The 21,822-nt window shown below is 37.9% G+C and overlaps 1 protein-coding gene across 1 annotated transcript in view; it reads left to right on the top strand.

The window, feature by feature from the left end:
* Positions 1–21,822, top strand: part of ZC3H3 (zinc finger CCCH-type containing 3) — a 501,954-nt gene that overhangs the window by 330,789 nt on the left and 149,343 nt on the right. The gene's annotated exons all lie outside the window — the stretch shown is intronic.

The raw sequence follows: 21,822 nt of genomic DNA, 5'->3' as shown, positions 1-21,822 counted from the left end.
ATCCTATTCTTCCTCAGAAGTCTGTTTTGCTTCTGACCACAGTCTCCTTTAATTTACCTTGTCTTTTATTACCCTTTTCCCTTCCTACCTCCCTATTGAGTTAGATGAATTTCTATACCCAGTTAAGGGTATGTGTGTGAGACATACCTTTCCTCTTTGAATCAGTTCTGGTGACAGTAAAATTCAAGCATTACCTCCTATCACCAACCCTCCATTTTTCCTTTCTTGTAAAAATTTTTTCTTGTACTCTTAATTTATTTGAAAGAATTGTCCCCATTCATCTTCTCCTGTCCCTCTTCTCCCAATACATTCCTTTTTCTTACCTTTCCATTCTTGAGATCATCTCAACGTGATAGATGCACACCCTTGCCCTCTTTCAAAATAAACTCCTAACTACCTGATGATGATAAAGTTCTTTTTTTTTTTTTTTTTAAACCCTTACCTTCTCTCTTGGAGTCAGTACTGTGTATTGGCTCCAAGGCAGAAGAGTGGTAAGGGCTGTGCAATGGGGGTCAAGTGACTTGCCCAGGGTAACATAGCTGGGAAGTGTCTGAGGCCAGATTTGAACCTAGGACCTCCTGTCTCTAGGCTTGGCTCTCAATCCACTGAGCTACCCAGCTGCCCCCTGATGATAAAATTCTTAGGGATTACACATATCATCTTCTCATATAGGAATGTAAACAGTTTGACCTTATTAAATCTCTTATGATTTCTCATTCATTTTTACCTTTCTTGTCATTTCTTGAGTCTTACATTTGAATATTAGATTTTCTGTTCAGCTCTTTTCGTCAAGAATGCTTAAAAGTTTTATTTCATTAAACATCAATTTTCTACCTGAATGATTATATTTAGTTTTGCAGGATAAGTTATTTTGGGTTGTAAATCTTGCTCTTTTGCCTTCTGGAAACTGACATTCCAATTCCTCCACTCCTTTATAAATAGTAGCTGCTAAATCTTGTGTCATTCTAATTGGCTCCATGATTTTTTTAATAGTTGCTTTCTGGATGCTTGAAATATTTTGAAATATGGGATCTTTGAAATTTGGTTATAATATTCCTGGGAGTTTTTATTTTTTTAGGAGGTGATCAATGGATTTTTAAAATTTCTTCTTTGCCATCTAGTACTGAGACATCTGGACAATTTTATAATTTCTTAAAATATGATTTCTAAATTCTTTTAAAAGCTATAACTTTGGGATAGTCTAGTAATTTTTAAATGATCTCTTCTTGATCCATTTTATGTTAGTCTTTTTTTCTGAAGGGACATTGCACATTCTTTTTCTTTTTTTTTTCATTTGTTTGATTTTTTTTCATTTTTTAAAAACCCTTAACTTCTGTGAATTGGCTCCTAGGTGGAAGAGTGGTAAGGGTGAGCAATGGGGGGTCAAGTGACTTGCCCAGGTCTCATTTTTTGATTTTTAAAAATTGTTTCTTGATATATCTCATGGAGTTGTTGGTCTGATTTTTAAAATAATTTTTGAATTTTATTTTTGTACTTTTTACCAAGCTGTTAATTCTCTTTTCTTAACTTTCTTGCAGTGCTCTCATTTTTTTTCCAGCTTTTTCTCTACTACTTTTATATGATTTAAAAAGTCTTTTATTTTGATCCTTTTCTCTCTATTTCTTTAGCTGCTCTTGGAATTCTTATTGGTTTATGCTCAATTTGATTTCTTTGTGTTTTATTATTTTTAATTAAAAAAAAAAAAAAACTCTTACCTTCTATCTTAGAATCAATACTATGTATTTGGTTCCAAGGCAGAAGAGTAGTAAGGACTAGGGAATGGGGGTTAAGTGACTTGCTCATGGGTCACACAACTAGGAAGTATCTAAGACTAGATTTAAATCCAAGGCTTCTTGCTGCTAGGCCTAACTCTCAATCCACTGAGTCACCTTGCTGCCCCCTTGTATATGTTTTAAAGTCATTCTTTTCTAAATGTGTGTCTAGCTTTCATGTTATTTTAGTATCTTTTTATGATCAGGTACTTCTCTTGTTTTCCCATTTTTCCAGTCTTTTTCTTGAACTTTGGATTTTATGTTAGAATTGGACTCTGCTTACCTGAGTGGAGATGGGAGAGAAGGTGATATTTAGCCTGAGTTTCAATCTTTTATGAGCTTATGCTGCTTTTGTAGTTCAACGGGAACCTATAAACTTTTGGTGCTTAAAAAGTAGTGTGTGTGTGTGTGTGTGTGTGTGTGTGTGTGTGTGTGTGTACACACATCAGTTCATTGCCCCATGTCTAGGTAGGGCCACTGATCCCACATGATGGGATGGGCTTCTGTCTACCCTGAAACTACAATTCAGATCTGGGTAATGACTGGAGATGTTGCTAAGTGGCACCTAATTCTGCAACCATTACTAGTTATTCAACAATCCTTGTTGTCCCTAGGAACTGGACTGCTCCCACTGCTGTCACTCTTCAGCTAGTGTTTTCATACTATGCTGACCACCTTCCACCTCAGTGACCATAGACCTCTTTGTCTTCTCTGCTACCCTAGCTGGAAAAATGACCCATTGTAACTTTTTGTTGGTTTCCCACCCAGTATTTAGGTTGACACATGTTCCTTAAGTTGTTATAAACAGACTTTTTGGGAGAGCTCAACAAAAATGCTCACTCTTGCTATCTTAGCTCTACCTATTGGCTGCAACAATATAAATGGAAAAAACAACAATGCAATTGAAATTGGATACTACAAATTTTAATGAGCATGTATGTCCCCAAAGAAGAGATATGGGAAAGTATCTTCCTCAATTCTTTGCAAAAGTGAGAAACTACAGTTCTGGAACAATGTGTATAATGTGAGACTTTTTAATATGTTTGTACATTTAGCTAAACTTTTTTCTTTTTAATTTTTTGCTATCAGGTTTAACTATGGATTTTTGTTAATCAGGTTTAACTATGGAAAAGGGAAGCATATATTAAGAATGGAGATAATATAAAATCAAAAGATAATAAAATTTATTTTTTTAAAGCAAAGGCAAAAATTAAATAGAACCTGCCTTAAAAAACTACATTCGGTTGTGGAAACATCATGTACACATCTATAAAATAGATGTGAAGTAAATCCAAAATAATTTCAAAAAGGGAGCATTAGGCACTAGCACCTTGAGAGGGGGAGGAGTTATAAAAAAGCTTCCTGTGATTTATAGATTTAGAATTGAAAGAGACATTAGAGACCATCTGATTAACCCTTTTCATTTTATAGATGAGAAAACTGAGGCCCTGAGATACTAAGTGACCTAGATGATATTTGAACTAAGCTTTGAAGCTAAAGATTCTAAGCAGTGAGGTGAAAAAGACATGCATTCCAGGAATGGGTATAACTTTCTCTCTCTTCTTTCTTCTCTCTTCTCTTTTCTCTCTTCTCTCTCTTTCCTCATTTATTCCCAGGAAGTCTAAATTTCATCTGTTACCATCTTCTCTAATTCATCCTTCAGCACAGCTGTCAATGTGATACTCCCAAAGCCCAAGTCACCTCCTTGCTCCAGTGGTTATGCATGCACAGGTGGTCTGTGCATCATTTTAACCCTAAGATGATAATGTTAGGGGGGATATCCCCATCCCACCCCATTATTGACACTTTATACGTGAGTGTGTGTGTGTGTGTGTGTGTGTGTGTGTGTGTGTGTGTGTGTATGACACAGAGAGAGAGAAATATGCTGGATTTCTAGACATCACCCTTGGGGCAGTCTGTACCTGTCCCTCAAGAGCCCTGTTTCCTAGAGCTATAGAGATCCAGCTTTTGAACTGGGCAGCAGGCCTGAGGGAGAGTTAGTTCCAAAGTGCTTGGTAAACATGAGAGGGAGGAGAGGGATATGTTCACTGGGCTTCTGGAGAAAAAGCCATTAGTCAAATGGCTACCAAGGGAAATGGTTTTGCTGAACTGAGAGTTTATTCTACTGGCAACTGCTGAGTAGACTTAACCTGGTGTTTTTGTCTGTGAGATTGTGTGTGTGCGCACGCATACATGTGTGTATTCCCTTCAAAAAGATGGGTTGTGGAGAGCTTAATTGTTAAACTCTTACCAAAAAAACCGACTTAACTTATACTTTAAACCCAACTCATATGTAAAACCCTGAAAAGAAGAAAGGGGAGAGAAAATCTTTTCTCACCACATTTTTTACTGGCTTTCAGGAACCTTCTGGGAAGCTAGGCTGGGTGCATATGTTACCGAAAGACTTACTGGTGCCTCATACCAACTGTGGAAACTCTCAATTATGGACATTGCTTTCTGAAAATTCCCTCTTTGTTGCATGTTCAGACTTGTTCTCCCATCATTATTCTCCTGGAAGTATAAATGACTGATTGCAGTTCATAAATCTCCTGCATTGTTTATCCTAGCAAAAGCTTAAGTTAAAGAGACAAAAGTTTTGAGGCTCCAACTCTTGAGGGTAGGTAGATAATGGAGGATAAGTTATGGTTTTTGGTATCTTTCTAGAGCTTCTAGGATTAGTCACTTATTTAGCACTCCTGTGTGATATTGACCTTTTGGAGGTTTCTTAGCTATTCATGAGCCTTTGTACCCTCTCCCACTGTCTCGAGTCAGTTGAATTTTGTTAAAAGGCTCTAGGAGTAAGAGATTCTCCGAGCTGAAAGAACTTCAGCTTAGGTGTAGTACAGTATAGTAATAAGGAACTCAGTAAATATAGAGGCAACCTTGTTGAACAACTACAATCGTCAAGAAAGTTTTTCCTTCCATACTTAACTGATGATCCTAATTCTGTCTTTTGGAGCTATGAAGAACAAATTTCCTTTGCAATCCTTGAGGCAGTATGACATCATAGTTAGAGTGATGAACTTAAGAGTCCTGAAGATCAATATTCAAACACTTTCTACCCTCCACCCCATCACCAGACATTTATTAACTGTGTCACTCTCAGTATCCTTCTTACAGTAAAGGGAAATTGGACTTAGTGACCTGAATACCTTTCCAGCTCCAGATCTATGTTCCTGTGACCACTTGAAAATAGTGATCATGTCCCCTATAAGAAATCCCTTCTCTAGGCTAAACATCCCCAATTCCTCTAACCAATCACCAACCTAAATAAGTTTCTGCTTTCTAAATGTGGCATCCAAAAGTAGATATGAAACTGTCTAAGAGATCTTTCCTAATAAAAACTCTTTGGAGACTGCAACATACTTTACTTTTTTTTTTTTTTTTTGGTAACTTTTCTTGCTTCTTAACCTACATACAAGTTCCTTAGAAGACAAGTAAGATGATCTGGTACTCCCATCTCTTTGAGGACATGCCACATTTTGTTGTGATCTACATGTTCAAAGACTTTAGTGTAGTCAGTGAAGCAGAAGTACATGTTTTTCTGGAATACCTTTGCTTTTTCCATACTGCAGCAAATGCTAACAATTTGGTATTGAGTTCTTCCTCTTTAAAAACCATCCTTCCTTCTGGTAATTCTTAGTTCATATATTGCTAAAGCCTAGTTTGCAGAATTTTTTTTTTTTTAACCGTTACCTTCCATCTTAGAATCAATATTCTGTATTGGTTCCAAGGCAGAAGACTGGTAAGGGCTAGGCAACGGGAGTTAAATGATTTGCCCAGGGTCACACAGTTAGGAAGTGTTTGAGGCTAGGACCTCCCATCTCTAGGTCTGACTCTCAATCCACTGAACCCCTTAGGTCCCCCCGTAGCTTGCAGAATCTTAAGTATAACCTTGCTTAATGAAATGAGTGTAATTATTTGGTATTTGAATATTCTTTGACATTGCCCTTCTTTAGGTTTAGGACATAAACTGATCTTTTTCCAATCATGTAGCCACTGTTGAGTTTTCCAAATTTGCTAGCACATTGAGTACAGTACTTTAAAGGCATCTTCTTTTAGAATTTTAAATGACTCAGCTGGAATTCTATCACCTTCACTAGTCTTATTGTTAACAATGCTTCTTAAGGCCTGAATGACTTCATTCTCCAGAATGTCTGGCTCTAGATCAGTAAACACCATGGTGGTTATCAATGATATTAATATCTATCTTGTATAGTTCTTTTGTGTATTCTTGCCCTCTTTTCCTTATCTCTTCTAATTCCATTAAATCCCTACCATTTTTTTACTTTCATCACATCCATTTTTGTATGAAATGTTCCGTTGATAACCATTTTCTTGAAGAGATCTCTTGTCTTTTCCATTCTGTTGTTTTCTTCTATTTCTTTGCACTGCTCATTTAAGATTTTCTCTCTCCTTGTATTCTCTGGGATTCTGAATTCCATTGGTGTGTCTTCTTTCCCTTTTCCTTTTCATTCTTTCTTCAGCTATTTTGTAAAGCCTCATCAGACAATCATTTTGCTTTGTTGCTCTTCTTTTTCTTTGGGATGTTTTTTATGGCTGCTCCCTATACCTCCCTATATGTGAACCTTTGTCCATAGTTCTTCAGACTCTATATTTACCAGATCTTATCCTTTAAATCTATTTATCATTTCCACTTCATACTCAGAAGGGATATTATTTAGGTCAAATCTATTTGTCTAGTGATTTTCCTTACATTTTTCAATTTAAGCCTGAATTTTGCAGTGAGAAGCTCATGACTTAAACCAGTCAACTCCAGGTTTTTTTTTTTAATTTTAAACATTTATTAATATTCATTTTTAACATTATTACATGATTCATGCTCCCACTTTCCCCTTCACCCCCCACCCATGGCCGACACACATTTCCACTGGTTTTGTCATGTGTCCTTGATCAAGACCTATTTCCAAATTATTGGTAATTGCATTGGTGTGATAGTTTCGAGTCTACATCCTCAATCATGTCCACCCCAACCCATGCGTTCAAGCAGTTGTTTTTGTTAAATGTTTCCTCTCCTGCAGTCCTTCCTCTGAATGTGGGTAGCGTTCTTTACCATAAATCCCTCAGAATTGTCCTGTGTCATTGCATTGCTGCCGGTACAGAGGTCCATTACATTCAATTTTACCATAGTATATCAGTCTCTGTGTACAGTGTTCTTCTGGCTCTGCTCCTTTCACTCTGCATTAGTTCCTGGAGGTCTTTCCAGTTCACCTGGAACTTCTCCAGTTTGTTATTCCTTTTAGCACAATAGTATTCCATCACAAGCATATACCATAATTTGTTCAGCCATTCCCCAATTGAAGGGCATACCCTCCTTTTCCAGTTTTTTGCCACCACAAAAAGCGCAGCTATAAATATTTTCATACAAGTCTGTTTATCTATGATCTCTTTGGGGTACAAACCCAACAATGGTATAGCTGGATCAAAGGGCAGACATTCTTTTATAGCCCTTTGAGCATAGTTCCATATTGCCAGTCAGAATGGTTGGATCAGTTCACAACTCCACCAGCAATGCATTAATGTCCCAATTTTGCCACATCCCCTCCAGCATTCATTACTCTCCCCTTCTTTCATTTTAGCCAATCTGCTAGGTATGAGGTGATACCTCAGAGTTGTTTTGATTTGCATTTCTCTAATTATTAGAGATTTAGAGCACTTTCTCATGTGCTTATTGATATTTTTGATTTCTTTACCTGAAAATTGCCTATTCATGTCTCTTGCCCATTTATCAATTGGGGAATGGCTTGATTTTTTATACAATTGATTTAACTCCTTGTATATTTGAGCAATTAGACCCCTGTCAGAGTTTTTCGTTATAAAGATTTTTTCCCAGTTTGTTGTTTCCCTTCTGATTTTGACTACATTGTTTTTGTTTGTACAAAAGCTTTTTAGTTTAATATAATCAAAACCATTTAATTTACATTTTGTAATTTTCTCTAACTCTTGCTTGGTTTTAAAATCTTTCCTTTCCCAGAGATCTGACAGGTATACTATTTTGTGTTCACTTAACTTTATAGTTTCCCTCTTTATATTCAAGTCATTCACCCATTCTGAATTTATCTTGGTGTAGGGTGTGAGATGTTGATCTAAACCTAATCTCTCCCATATTGTTTTCCAAATTTCCCAGCAGTTTTTGTCAAATAGTGGATTCATGTCCCAAAAGTTGGGCTCTTTGGGTTTATCATACACTGTCTTGCTGATGTCATTTACCCCAAGTCTATTCCACTGATCCTCCCTTCTATCTCTTAGCCAGTACCATATTGTTTTGATGACTGCTGCTTTATAGTATAGTTTAATATCTGGTACTGCTAGGCCCCCTTCCTTCACATTTTTTTTTCATTATTTCCCTTGATATTCTTGATCTTTTGTTATTCCAAATGAAATTTGTTATAGTTTTTTCTAATTCATTAAAGAAGTTTTTTTGGTGGTTTGATAGGTATGGCGCTAAATAGGTAAATTAATTTGGGTAGAATGGTCATTTTTATTATGTTAGTTCGTCCTACCCATGAGCAACCAATGGCTTTCCAATTGTTTAGATCCAGTTTTATTTGTTTGGAAAGTGTTTTGTAGTTGTTTTTGTATAATTGCTGTGTTTGTTTTGGTAGATAGATTCCTAAGTATTTTATATTGTCTAGGGTAATTTTAAATGGTGTTTCTCTTTCTACCTCTTGCTGCTCTAATGTCCAGGTTTTGTTTTAACTAACCATTTATCCAACTTTGTCTACAAAGTATATAATTGATCTGATTTTGGTATTGATCATCTAATGGTATCCATATATACGGTCACCTTTTGGATTGTTGAGAAAGGATGTTGACTACAAGATGTTGTAGGTCTTCATAAAACTGATCAACTTTGGCCTCTCTGACATCTATGATTAGAACATATAGACCTGTATTACTGTGATATTGAATATTTGCTTTGGGTTTTAACAGAAAACTTTGTTATGTTTGAGATTATACCTACTCCTGCTTTTCTCATTCTTGATATATATCCTGAATTAAATTCACCCATTCTTGTCTATTTAAGTTCACTGACACCCAACATGTTGATGTTTAATCTTTCCATCTCTGGTTTGACCACATCTGGCTTACCTTGATTCATAGATCTAACATTCCAGGTTCCTATGCAGTATTGATATTTACTGCATTAGACTTTGCTTTTATCACCAGTCACATCCACAGCTGATCTTCCTTTTAGCTTTGGTCCAGCTGCTTCATTCTTTCTGGAGATACTTGTTAGTTATCCCTTGTTCTTCTCTCATAATGTGTGGGACACCCTCCAGTGTGAGGGGCTTATCTTCCAGTGTCAAATCTTTTATCTTTATAATACTGTTCATAAGATTTTCTTAGTAAAGATACAGGAGTGGTTTGCCATTTCCTTCTCCAGTGGATCACTTTTTGTCAGAACTGTCCACTATGACCTGGCCATCTTGGGGTAACCCTGAATGGCATAGCTCGTAGTTTCATTGAGCTGCACGAGCCCTTCTGCCACAATAAGGTAGTGATTCTGAATGATCCACCTACTTTGATTTTATTATGAAGTTCACTTTTACGTAGCCTGACATTCACATTACTTTTTTAAAACAATCAGCTGTATTATGTTATTGACTTATATAGAGCTTACAAACTACTAAACGTCTCGGTCATTTTCATCTAGATTGCTTCCCTTCCTAACCACATCTTCTCTCATACTTATTTGTGTAGTTATATACAGAGGTATAACAGAGACTTATGAAGCCCATATCCCAGAACTATTTATAATTATATTATACTGGGAATGCATAGGATATATCTTCTGGAGCTTATCCTAACTATGCTATGTGAGACACAGAAACTCATACAAGGCCAGTAAGGTACAAGATACTAAAACATTGCATTCAGGGAATTCTGTTGAGTGGCCTGGTCTTATTCAATAAACATCCAGTTTCAAATCACCAATGATAGAAACTTCTCTGCCAATGTATCTAGCAGCCTGAAGTTAATTGTTTTTGACTGACATAGTGTCACAGGAGAAGTTGCTTAGCTGCATTGCCTATATGACAATTACTAACACAACTACATAATTGCATTACCTCTGTATTTGACAGCTTCCTACATTTTTGGCAACCTGGTGGGCAGAGCTTTGATTGAGTATGTGTAAGCTAGGTAATGTCCTGCTTTACTTCCCACTTTACACCTGCATTTTTTCTTTAGAGTGCTCAAGCTACTGGCTCAAGGAATGATGTAGGCTAAGGCTTAGGTGATCTCTAGGAACTGCACAGTATAGTGAAAAGAGCAATGATCTGTGTCCTTAGTTCTTGGTCTTCTTGCCTATAATGGGAAGAGGCTAGTATAGATGGCAGTGTGATACGTAGAAAGAATACTGTGTGGGGACAATTAGGTGGTACACCAGGCATGGAGTTGGGAGGACCAATGTTCAAATATGGCTCCAGATACTTTTATTAGCTGTGACCATGGGCGGGTTATTTAACCCTGTTTGCCCAGGGCCAGGGGTGTGGGTGTGGGTGTGTGGTGAGAGAGAGAGAGAGACAGTTAGTTATTATTAAATAATAATATATTTATAATATAATTAGTGAGTGAGTTAGAGTTCTACAAAAGGCTAGATCTTTTAAGTTTCCTTCCGATTCTAACAGTTTGTGGTTCTTTGATCTCAGTGAACAGTTTCCAGTTTTAAAATTTATTGCTCTCTGATTTCATAATATCAGTCTTAAAGGTAGAACTGGGCAGCTAGGTGGCAAAGTGGGTAGAGTTCTGGGCCTAGAGTCAGGAAGACTCATCTTCCTGAGTTCAAATCTGTCCTTAAACACTTACTAGTTATATGACCCATGGCAAGTCATTTTACCCTGTCAGCCTCAGTTTCCTCCTCTGTAAAATGAGCTGGAGAATTTATGGCAAACCACCCTAGTATCTTTGCCAAGAAAATTTCATCCATTGTAACAAAGAGTTGGACGTGACTGAAATATCCAAACAACAACAAAATTTGTGCTCATAGTTCTTTATCTTTCCTTAATTATCTGGATTTCTCATCCATAAATTTGTTGATGTACTTTTTGAAGCTATTTCTATATTCAGTCTTTTCCATGTTGAGGGAATACTTAGTTTTATAAATATATCACCCACTATGGAAAATAAGATTATTATTTTTATCCAGATTACCTTTTTACAAGCTTCCTATGGGCTCCTATCTTTGTTGACATCATAGCTTTGAAATACGTTGGTTTTTTTCCATCTTAGCCTTTCCAAAAACACAGAAGATACAAAGAGATACAAGATAAAATATAAAGGAGGAACAACAATGTCTAATGTTTATATTTGCTGTCCTTTTTAACAATGATCATTAGGCTTTTGGCCCTAACACAGTGCTTAGCACCTAATTAGACACTAAATATAATTTCATTGATTGATTTTTGATTGACAAAGTAGAACTATGTCCTTTGATTCTCACAGCTGATGATGCAAAATTAGTCATCCTCCATCTACAATTTGGAGAATCTTCCTTTTATTTGCAATGAGAGCCTCAGTCTCTTACCTTTCCACAGGGAAGCCCACTTTCCATTTTCCTGGTCATTTTTGCAACTTGTAAGGATTTTCTAGCAGATCAAGTCTGGCCCCCTACACTCAGTATCTTACAGAATCTTTAGTTGTAAAGAAATATTGTGGTATTCTAGATATTATTGTGAAAGATATTGCCAATACCCTTGGAAGATAAAGAGGTGATAACCATTACAGATGATTGGGCAGCCAGGGATTCTTCCTCTTCAATAGAATCCAGAATAAGGGAAGCAATCACCATCCCCTCTTCTGCCATGAACAGACTCTATATACAGTTACTCTGGACACTATTTTAGGTAAGACATTAATAAAATGAAATGTGTCCTCAGAAGGTTGATTTACATGGTACTTTAAAGTTTACAAAGCACTTATAGATATTACCCTTTTTTATTCTCACAACAATCCTGGGAGATAGATGCTATTATTATCACTATTTTATAGATAAATACACTGAGGAATACTAAGTGACTTGCCCAGGGTCACATAGCTAGTAAGTATTTTGATCTAGGATTTAAACTTGATTTCAAGGTCATGTCAGGTGGGAAACAGTTAGAGACCAGCACTGTAGGAGAATTAATACAACTGTCAAATGGTATTGTTCTATATGACTACATGGCAGGAGTTTGGGGGGGAAGGTTTAGAAAAGACTGTTTAGCAATTGTAGCTGGCTTCTGTATTTAAAGAGTTCTCATGGCTTTGACTATGTGGCCCCAGAGAGGAGAACCAGAAGCGATGGAGAAGTTTAAGAGAAGCAGATTTTCGTTCAGCAAAAGGAAACACTTCCTAACCATCTGAGCTATCCAGAAGTAAAATGAACAGCTTGAAGAGATCATCCTTTACTGCTGTTTTAAAAGCCAGAAACTGGATGATGAATACTTTGGGGAATCTTATAGAAGGGCTTTGAGGTCCAATGGAGGCTGTACCAAATGGCCTTTCAGATCCTTCTAATTCTGAGATTCTGTGAATGAGACTAGAAGTGACCTTTGATTGTGTGCCATTGAAAAGAAGGTTAGTGAAAACAGCTCCTGGGAGAGAGATGTAGAATTCCAGAAGTGTGAAAATGGAGAAAGAGAGGAAGGAAGGAATAATTTACTTTTGGAACATGGTCAGAGAAAACTCAGATATGTTTGGGGAAATGGAAATGGCAGTACTTTTAGTGACACTTTTAGATTTAAAGTAACTTTGTAATGTTGGGACACTGACATATAATATTCATAACCTGGTTTGCTCAGATTAACCTGTTATATTTAAGGATATTATAGGATGGGAAAATTAAAATAGGAATTTATTTGGGGGAAGCACCCTTCAACGTCCAGTGGAGGGATAGAAACGTTTTTTCCCCTGAATTTCTCTATTTCATGAGGACCGGGGTTGGGTGGTACTGTTTGACACACTATTTTCCAGATAGAGGCTAGAAAGTGGAACTTCTGAAGCCCATCAACATTCTTTTCATTCATCTTCTGGTATATGGGGATATATTGAGCTTCATTGAATGGACCAAAAAGAGGCTAACTATTGCACAGGCCACAGGTAGGCAGTATGTGTGGTCAACTAAATTAAACCTACTAAAAAGTATGCTTTTTGTTTTATGGTGGATTGTTTCATATCGTTCTTTTTTCTGATTTGTTGTACTTAGTATTTTCTGTCAGCTTCTATAGTTTTACATGTTAGCCTACATTAGACCTGCAGTCTTAGGTTTCTGTAGTCATCAACTTACAGTTTTTTATCTATTTGTGAAATGTGAGTGAGTGAGTGAACAAGTGTGTGTGTGTGTGTGTGTGTGTGTGTGTGCACGCACGTGTGTGTGTGTGGCGCTTGTTTTTTCTTTTTTGAAACATATTTATAGTGTGTCTCTTTCTCCCCATAACCACTCATTTTCATTTAAAATTTTATCTTCTGTCCCCCCTGCTTTCCCCCACCCTAGGGGGATGAGGGGAAGAGGCAGCCCTCACCCTTGTGTAGTCAAGGTTATGGCGATAAATTCTGTTGCATTGTCACTTCTATTCGGAGTAAATTGGCTGGCCGCTTTCGGGCTGAAGGGAAGATAATTTGCTGTAGTATTTCAAATGGATTAGAAATGGATTTGAAGGGAAAGTTCATGCCTCCCATTACAAAGGCGAGAAAGAAGACTATCTTAAGGCACTGTTCACTCTCTGGCCTTCATTATCCACGCTTAATACCTTTCCTATTTTCCAGCGTTAATGAAATTTCCTGGCAGAGCGGGTCTGCCGGACGGATGGGAGAAGTCTTTAGATCTGAGGGCTTGTGTTGTAGAAAAGGAATTACAAGCCCCTCGTGTTGAGGGCAGGCGTATTCTTTGGGTCCTTGGCCCTGCTATTATCTCATTAATTTTATCCTCTCTTCTCAATACAGTTCATTTCCAAAGGCCGTCCTTTCCATTAGGGTAACAATTTAGTGGAGTGCTGTGACACCGGCAGGAATGAAAAGCTACAAGCTGTTTGGAGAGGCTCACTGCCCTCCTCCGGCTGTGTCCTTCTACCCCCCCAGCCCATGGCACTGGGCCGATCTTCCAGCTGAACTCCTAGCTGGAAAGTCGAATGTCATTTGGCACCAGTGGAGGGAAAGAATCAAGCCAAGCATGACCACTGGGACTGGATAGCAAAGCTGGCAGTACATTGGCCTTAACACTGGTTGTAGGTGAGAAATGAGCTAGGTCCAAATACAGTTTGCACATGTGAAAAGTAAACCATAGTTTGATGGGACTTACAGAATGTATATATTGAATGGCCTTTTTTTGTTATTATGACCTTGAAAGGCTGCTGGGCTGTGGACTTTACAAGCTTTCTACTCACTATTTTCCTGGCTACTGCTCTTGGCCTTTATTTTCCATTCACAACAACCTAGCCAGTTTTACATGCTGTATCATTTGAAGTGTTAGAGGGTGACACTTTTGATAAGATATATTCCAGCTTCTAAGATCTTTCCTTATCCCATCCCTCTGCCAGTTGTGGCATGCTTTTAAACTTTCACAGAGCCTGAAGATGAACAGCTAAGTCCTTATATGTTTTAGCCGTATACCACCCTCTCCTAGTCATGCACTGTCTAAACAACTGGCATTTATACTTTTGTGGTGGTATGCTTTAGCTACAATAGAAAGTGTTTGATAACCTCTTACATCAAGGGACAGTTACATCTGTGAATTTGACTGAACCTAGTGAGCTGGACCATACGATCATATATTTAGAACTAGAAGGGACCTTAGACATGATATAATCCAACCTCCTCATTATAAAGACAAGGAAAATGAGGCCCAGATCAGTTAAGTTACTTGCTAGAGGCTATGCAGACTATAAGAAGGAGAGCAGAAATTCGATCCCTGGTCCATTGAAAATTTATCCACATTTTTCCATTGCCTGATCTCTTATTTCCAACCCACTCAACCCAATTCTCCTCCCTCAGATGTCATACTCCAAAACCCCTTCTCCTTCCACTGTACTCTCTGGAATACACGCTCATTCTGTGTTTAACACATTTGCTTTCATTTAGAACTCTTCCATTCCCACAGTTTTCATCTTCAGGCTTTCATGGAGGCCTCACTCCCTCTTAATGATATAACCTCCTGTCTACTCTCTCCTGTACTGGTCATACTGGGAGAATATTTAGAATATAGTAATCTCTTGATATATTGCAGTTCATTTATTGCAGCTTCTCTGTATCACAAGTTTTAAAAAAATTTAATTCTTTATTGTGGAATTTTCCCTATATTGTGGTATTTTGTGGATGAATACTGTACTATATACAATGAAAATGAAATATGCTGCTATTGCTTGTGTGTACATGGCACACTGTTGGCTTATGGAAAGAAAGGTGCCAGTCCACCGCGCTATGTTCTGTATCCTGGATATTGATTGGCTTAGTGACTGTACATTGGTTTGTTTGCTCTCCTGCACTATGCCCATATGTTCAGCATCTCTCCTTGTCCACTTCACATTGATGTCTGATCATTGTGTGTAGTGTTGCTCTTGGTATTGTATTTTTGTGAAGTTTTTGTAAAAGTTTGAACTTATCTCACTGTCATCATCTTCATTGTCATCAGTACTACTTCAGTTACATAATTCATGTTCTTCATCATTCAAGTTGTGGTATAGTACTTCACTGGTGAGTACCCATATAGAATTTTATATGTTGTTAAAATTACATAGGTTTAAGAGGAGTGGAGAAAGTGTTTAAGAGTATATGAAGTATTTATAAGAGTGTGAGAAAGGTTAATAAGAGTGTAGAAAAGGTTTATAGGAGAAGGGTTTATAAATATAAATATATTTATATATAATAAAATAAATGTAACGCTGCTACTTCATGGATTTTCACCTATCACGGGGGTCTCTGGAACCTAACTCCCGCAATAGGTGAGAGATCACTGTACTCCCTCTTTCTCATTGTCACTTTCTGCCTCCATTATTCAGTAACCTCTTCTTCTTTGAGAGTCACTCAGTCCATCTCTACTAACCAATCAAATTCTGGTAGCTATTATCTACTGATGTCTAGGCCATTCCTCTTCTTTCCTCAGTAATTTTAATGTCTGACTCATAGTCTTTTCTTCCTCTTCATTTCTTCTCTTCATACTGAAACTTTAGCATAAAATATTAATACTTTCCCAGACATCTTTACCTCCTACTTCCTCAACTTATTCACTTCCCATGGCCTCTTCTGCCAGATCTCAAGTACATATAGAAATATTCATATCCTTGGTCTTGCCATAACCCACAGATATACAATATCCATGTTCATGAATTCTGAAATTCCATGATCTGATTACAATCTATTGTAATTCCACTTCCCTTTCTTTGCCTTGTAACCCCAAACTCTCTTCCTCGTTTTGTGGTGATCCCCAATCCTTCAACCTCTTTATCTATTCACAGGCCATCACCATTGCACTGACTAGATACTCTCCTTTCTTCCCTGTCTTGACCCATTAGTAAAGCGATTCAACACATTCTTGTTTTCTTCAGTCATATCAACAATCTTGCCCTACCAAGCCTCAATCCTGGTTGATTCTAGCCATTCTCTGACTTTCTCCTACTCATATGATACTAAAGAAATCTAGAGAAAATCACAAAACAATGATGACTGGATTCATTATGAATTTATGTTATATATTCTCAGCTGGGCCCTCACTGCAGCAAGCAATCATTTTACACCACCTTCCTTGACTTACTATCACACTCATCACTGTGGCTTTTCCAGATGTTTTCATCCCTCCTCAGACCTCTTATAGACCTACTATCTTCCCCTCAATTGAGAATCTTGCCTCACATTTGACTGAAAAATTTGAGACGATTTACTATAAACTTTATCCACTTCCTTTCCCCTCAACTTACATCTAATTGCTTTCTACTACTGTCTTCACCTTCATGCCTGTCTCACATGAAGAGGTAGCCATTCTCTTTTTTAAGGCAAAACCCTCTACCTACATAAGTGATTCTATTCCATTCCCTGTTCTCTAGCAGATTGTCCCCTCTATCATTCCTTGTTGTTGTTGTTCATTTGTTTCAGTTTCTGTCATATCCAACTTTTTTTGGTCCCATTTGGAGTTTTTTTGGCAAAGATACTGGAATAAGTTGCCATTTCCTTCTCTAGTTCGATTTACACATGAAGAAACTGAGGCAAACAAAACTGACTTGCCATGGGTCACACACAGCTTGTGTCTGAGGCTGGATTGAGTTCCTAACTTCAGGCCTGATGCTCTATTCACTGTTCCTACCTAGCTGCCCACTATCTTTGCTACTCCATTTATTTTTTTATCTCTATTGGCTGCTTCTTTACTGTCTACAAATATTCCCATGTCTCCCTCATTTTAAAAAAAAACACCTCACTTAATCAGGGCATCTTCACTATTCTTTATTAAATATCTCCTCTATTTTTGTGGTTAAACACCTTAAGAAGACTATTTACAGTTGATCATTTTGCATCATTCTTAACTCTTCATAATCTGGCTTCAGCCTCAACATTCAACCAAAACTCTCTCTCCAAAGTTACCAGTAATCTATTAATTGCCAAATCTAATGATTTTTTCTCAATTCTTGTTCTTCATGGCCTATTTTTTTTAATAAAGCAAACAAACAATTCTTACCTTCCTTCTTAAAATCAGTACTGTGTATTGGTTCCAAGACAGAAGAGCAGTAAGGACTAGACAATGGGAGTTAAGTGACTTGACCAGGGTCACACATATAGGATGTGTCTGAGTACAGATTTGAACCCAGGACCTCCCATCTCTAGGCCTGGCTCTCAATCCACTGAGCCATCTAACTGCCACCCCCCAGCTACCTTTGATACTGTCAGTCACCCTCTTCTCCCTTTAAAAATTTTTTTTTAAATCCTAATATCTTTTATTTATATATCCTTCTATATTAATTTTATTCATTACAGGGCTAGTCAATGGGAGTTAAGTGACTTGCCCAGGGTCACACAGCTAGGAAGTGTCTGAGGCCAGATTCAAATCTAGGACCTCCTGTCTCTAGGCCTGGCTCTCAATCCACTGAGCCATCCTGCTGCCCCCACCCTCTTCTCCTTGATAGTTTTTCCTCTCTAGGTTTTCATGACATTACTCTCTCCTGCTTTTTCTCCTACCTATTTGGTGTCCCCCCTTCTTAGTCTCCTTTGCTTGTTCTTCATCGGCTATTAACTGTTAATGGGTGTCTTCCAGAATTCAGTACTGATTCTCTTCTCTTTTTTCCTTATCACTCTTTCTTTTTTTTAAGCTGTTCACTTGGTGACCTTATCAACTCTTATTGATTAAGTTGTCATCTCTGTGCTGATGTTTCTCAAATCTGCTTGTCCAGCTCTAATATCTCTGCTGATCTCCAGCCTCACATCTTCAACTGCCTATTGGAAATGTCCAACTGGATGTTCAGTAGACATTTTAAACTCTTTTATGTCCTAAACTGAACCAATTTTCTTTACTCTCAAACCCTCCCCTCTTTTCATAGCACAGTCCCCTCCATTCCCCTGCCTCCTACATGGAATCTTTTTCTTGGGCCTTTTGATTACATTACTCTTAAGGTAGTGTAGCAGAGATACTTCCTTGATGTGTGACTCTGACCAAGTCACTTAACCCTACCATTGTCTAATCTTTATAGTTCTTCTACTTTGGAACCAATACACAGTATCGATTCTAAGACAGATGGTAAAGGTTTAAAAAAATTATTTTTTTAATAAGATAGTGTAGCAAAGAAAATACTGACTGTGTCATTCTAAAGGTCTAGTGACTCCTATTGTCCAGAAGTCCTCTTGTCTTGAGGGAAAGCAGAGTGCTCCAGTCAAAGAAGCTTTGGGGAATGGATGTCATTAAGAGCATAAATTGAAGTACATAAAGAAAATAGGGGCTTTCCCCTTGGAATCCAGGAGCCAGTGGGTTGTGCAGTTGGGGCCACCTCTTAGAAGATGGGCAGCCACAGATGGCTGGTTCCTTCTCTCTCTCTGTCTTGCTTTTTATTATTCAATAAATAATTATAAATTAAGATATTGTCTCCAGAAAATTTTAATCATAAAACACTGTAACTACCCTGGTACAGGCCTTTACTACTTCATGCTTGGACCCTTTTAAGATGTAGTCTACCTCCCACAGGTCTCTCTCCCCTTCTGTTCATTTTCCAATCAGCTATCAAAGTGATTTTAAAAGTCAGGCCTGGCCATGTGACATCCCATTTAATAAATTATAGTGGCTCCTTATCACCTCCAGTATTTAATATAGAATCTTCTTTGTGGCATTTAGAGACTTTAATAATTTTCACTTGTGTGCCCCATGTGGAGCAATCCCCCCAAAAATATCTTCTATAACCTCCTCCCATACTCTGTGATCCAGTGGATATTGTCTTCCTTGCCATTCCTTATACAAGACACTTTTGTTTTAAGATCCTCTGGACACGAAGGAGAAAGGAGACAGACATTGTGAAGCTCCCAGTGTTTGTGTCAAAGAAGCTGTCACTGGCCTCAATCCTAGTTGAGAGGAGTAAAATAAAGATCAAATTCAATCAGCTACCCTGGGCCTTATTCATTACTTAGGGAAACATGTTCAGTGTTCTCTGCGACCCCATATAAAAGAGCTGCCTTGTGGCTTGAGCTGCTTGGTCAGGACTTGACCTTCTCCCCTTGCTGCCTCCCCCAAACCATCTAGTTTCTGTTTTACTGTGTGTCAGCTCTCTACCTTCCACTTTGCCCACCTCTTAATGAGCTTTTCTCTGTGCCACCTCAAGTTCCTTGCCAGAAGCTAGGCTTATTGAGAGTATCAAATGTTTTAGGCAAGTCAGTATGTTCTCAATGTTCTTCCCACTTGTCTCAGCATCTGACACACTGGAAAAAAGGTCAGCCATAGTGTATTGTGGCCAAAAGACTCATAATGATTTAGGGGTCTGTGGGGTAGGGTCAGATATAGATAGATAGATAGATAGATAGATAGATAGATAGATAGATAGATAGATAGATAGATAGATAGCGGCCCTATTGCTTCTCATTTACTCAGTATGTAATCAGCAGAATTTTATTTTTTTTATCTATTAATGGCCTCTTTTGGTCAAAGTATGGTGCACCAAAATAGATATAATAGTAAGCTACAAACCCTATAGTTTAGAAGTGGAATAAGACACAGATAACTATGACACACAGTAATAAATGATAAAGGGATGTAAAGCAAAGTGCCATGATAACTGATGTAGAAAGAAGGGAGTCAGGGAAGAGCATCCTAGCAGAATTCAGATTTGAGTTAGGTTTTAAAAGATAGAAATTCAACAGATAAAGAAGGGAAAGTGAAACCAATCATATATAGGAAATAAATAGTAATAGGAAAATAAAAGCTAAGAAAATTAGAAATAGAGTGCCTGGTGTTTTGGAGAGGACTGAGAGTAGGTTAACTAGGGTGTATCGTACATAGAAGAGAAATATATGAGACAAAGCTGAAAAAAAAATAGTGAGGCCAGATTCTTTTGTATTTGGCGAAAGAACTTGCAAAAGCCCTGGACATATCCTTCTGCATGCTCTTGTTTCTGAAATCCCTACCAATTTTTCTTCCACTTATTGTTACAATAAGAACTGCATGGGTATTGGAAAGAAGCTGAGGCCACTCCTTGACCTGGCAACAGGGGTGGACTGAATAATCAGTTCTGTCCTTTGGAGCAGCATAGCTCAAAAGCACCAACATTAGCTCCCTATATAAGCTCTTAGTTTTGGCAAACTGGCTTTGCTGTCCACCACTAGACTGGAACCACATGTAAGAAACTAAGGAGAGAAAATTTCCTATTGAGCTCCATTTCTCCTAGTCAGATCATGTAGTGCTGTGTCTTATAGCATGTTAGTCTTCAGGTGTCAGGTAATGCTACACGCACTGTTCAGTGATTGTTGATCTGCTATATTGGCCATCTTAGTTATCAGTTACACGAGCATTTTGAGGAGACAGAGCTGTCTTAAAGTTGTGGCTTTTTCTGAGTCATTTTATATTCTTACTTCTGTGGATTTTCTACACAGAGTTTGCTGCCAAAATGGTAGGAAAGCAAGTTGGCATAACTTACATTTGGTTCCCCTTTTGTGCTCTGTAACAGAATGGAAATGGCATATTAACCTAGCCTCAGGTCCTTATCTTTTTCTATCTTCATTCAGTACTGCCTTCCTCTCTTCTTCCTACACTGATCAGTGATATTTGGTACTTCTTCCTTTCTTCAGTGAATATCAGGGTTCCATACCCTGTCCCCAGTTTTAGGACTGTAGGTCACAACCTATGGAAATGGACAACAACAATGATAACTCACAATAAGAATAATAAATCATCTCATTGTTTTAAAATTTACAAAGCACTTTGCTCTCAACATTACCATTATTCCATCTCATAGGCAACAGAATATCAGTGATGAAGTTATTTGTCCATGTTCATACAACAAAGATGTGTTAGAACCAGGATTTAGATGCAAGTCTCCTAACTTGAAGTTCAGTACTTTCTTTTATACCACATTGCCTATTGCTAATAACAAAATCTTCATTCAGTTACAGGCTTTCCATGCCCTCAGCCAATGACCTAGCAATATAAGATATAGCCAAATTATATTTCATGGAAAAAAGTCAGCCAGACTATCCTTAGAGATGATCCCCTAGCTAGAGCAGATTCTGATTTGTGCCAAATAGATGCTCATCTCCAGTCTACCCTTGCTTACCAAGAACCCCCTTCCCAGTGGATGAGAGAGACTAGATTCATCACCGTAGGATACAAACTGATCTTAGGTGTTTCCCAGAAAGATAGGACCACGATCCCTCCCTCAGGGACTACTAAGTTATATATCCAGCAACCTCCAATCTCTTCACTGAGCCTGTGAAAGGGCAACTTTTCAAGGTAGATATGCTTAATAGAAAGATTTCAGGTCTCAAAGTAAGAAGTCCCTGAATAATAGTTCTTAGGGACCTTGCAATCACCTAGTCCTGCCAAACCACTGGGGGAGCCATGGTGGTTTCTTTCTCTTCATACCCCTTACTCTGT

Source organism: Gracilinanus agilis, chromosome 1 (genome assembly GCF_016433145.1).
Source record: "Gracilinanus agilis isolate LMUSP501 chromosome 1, AgileGrace, whole genome shotgun sequence".
NCBI lineage: Eukaryota > Metazoa > Chordata > Mammalia > Didelphimorphia > Didelphidae > Gracilinanus > Gracilinanus agilis.
Note: the sequence above shows the minus strand (reverse complement) of the source record. Positions and strands in the feature narration are given on the sequence as shown.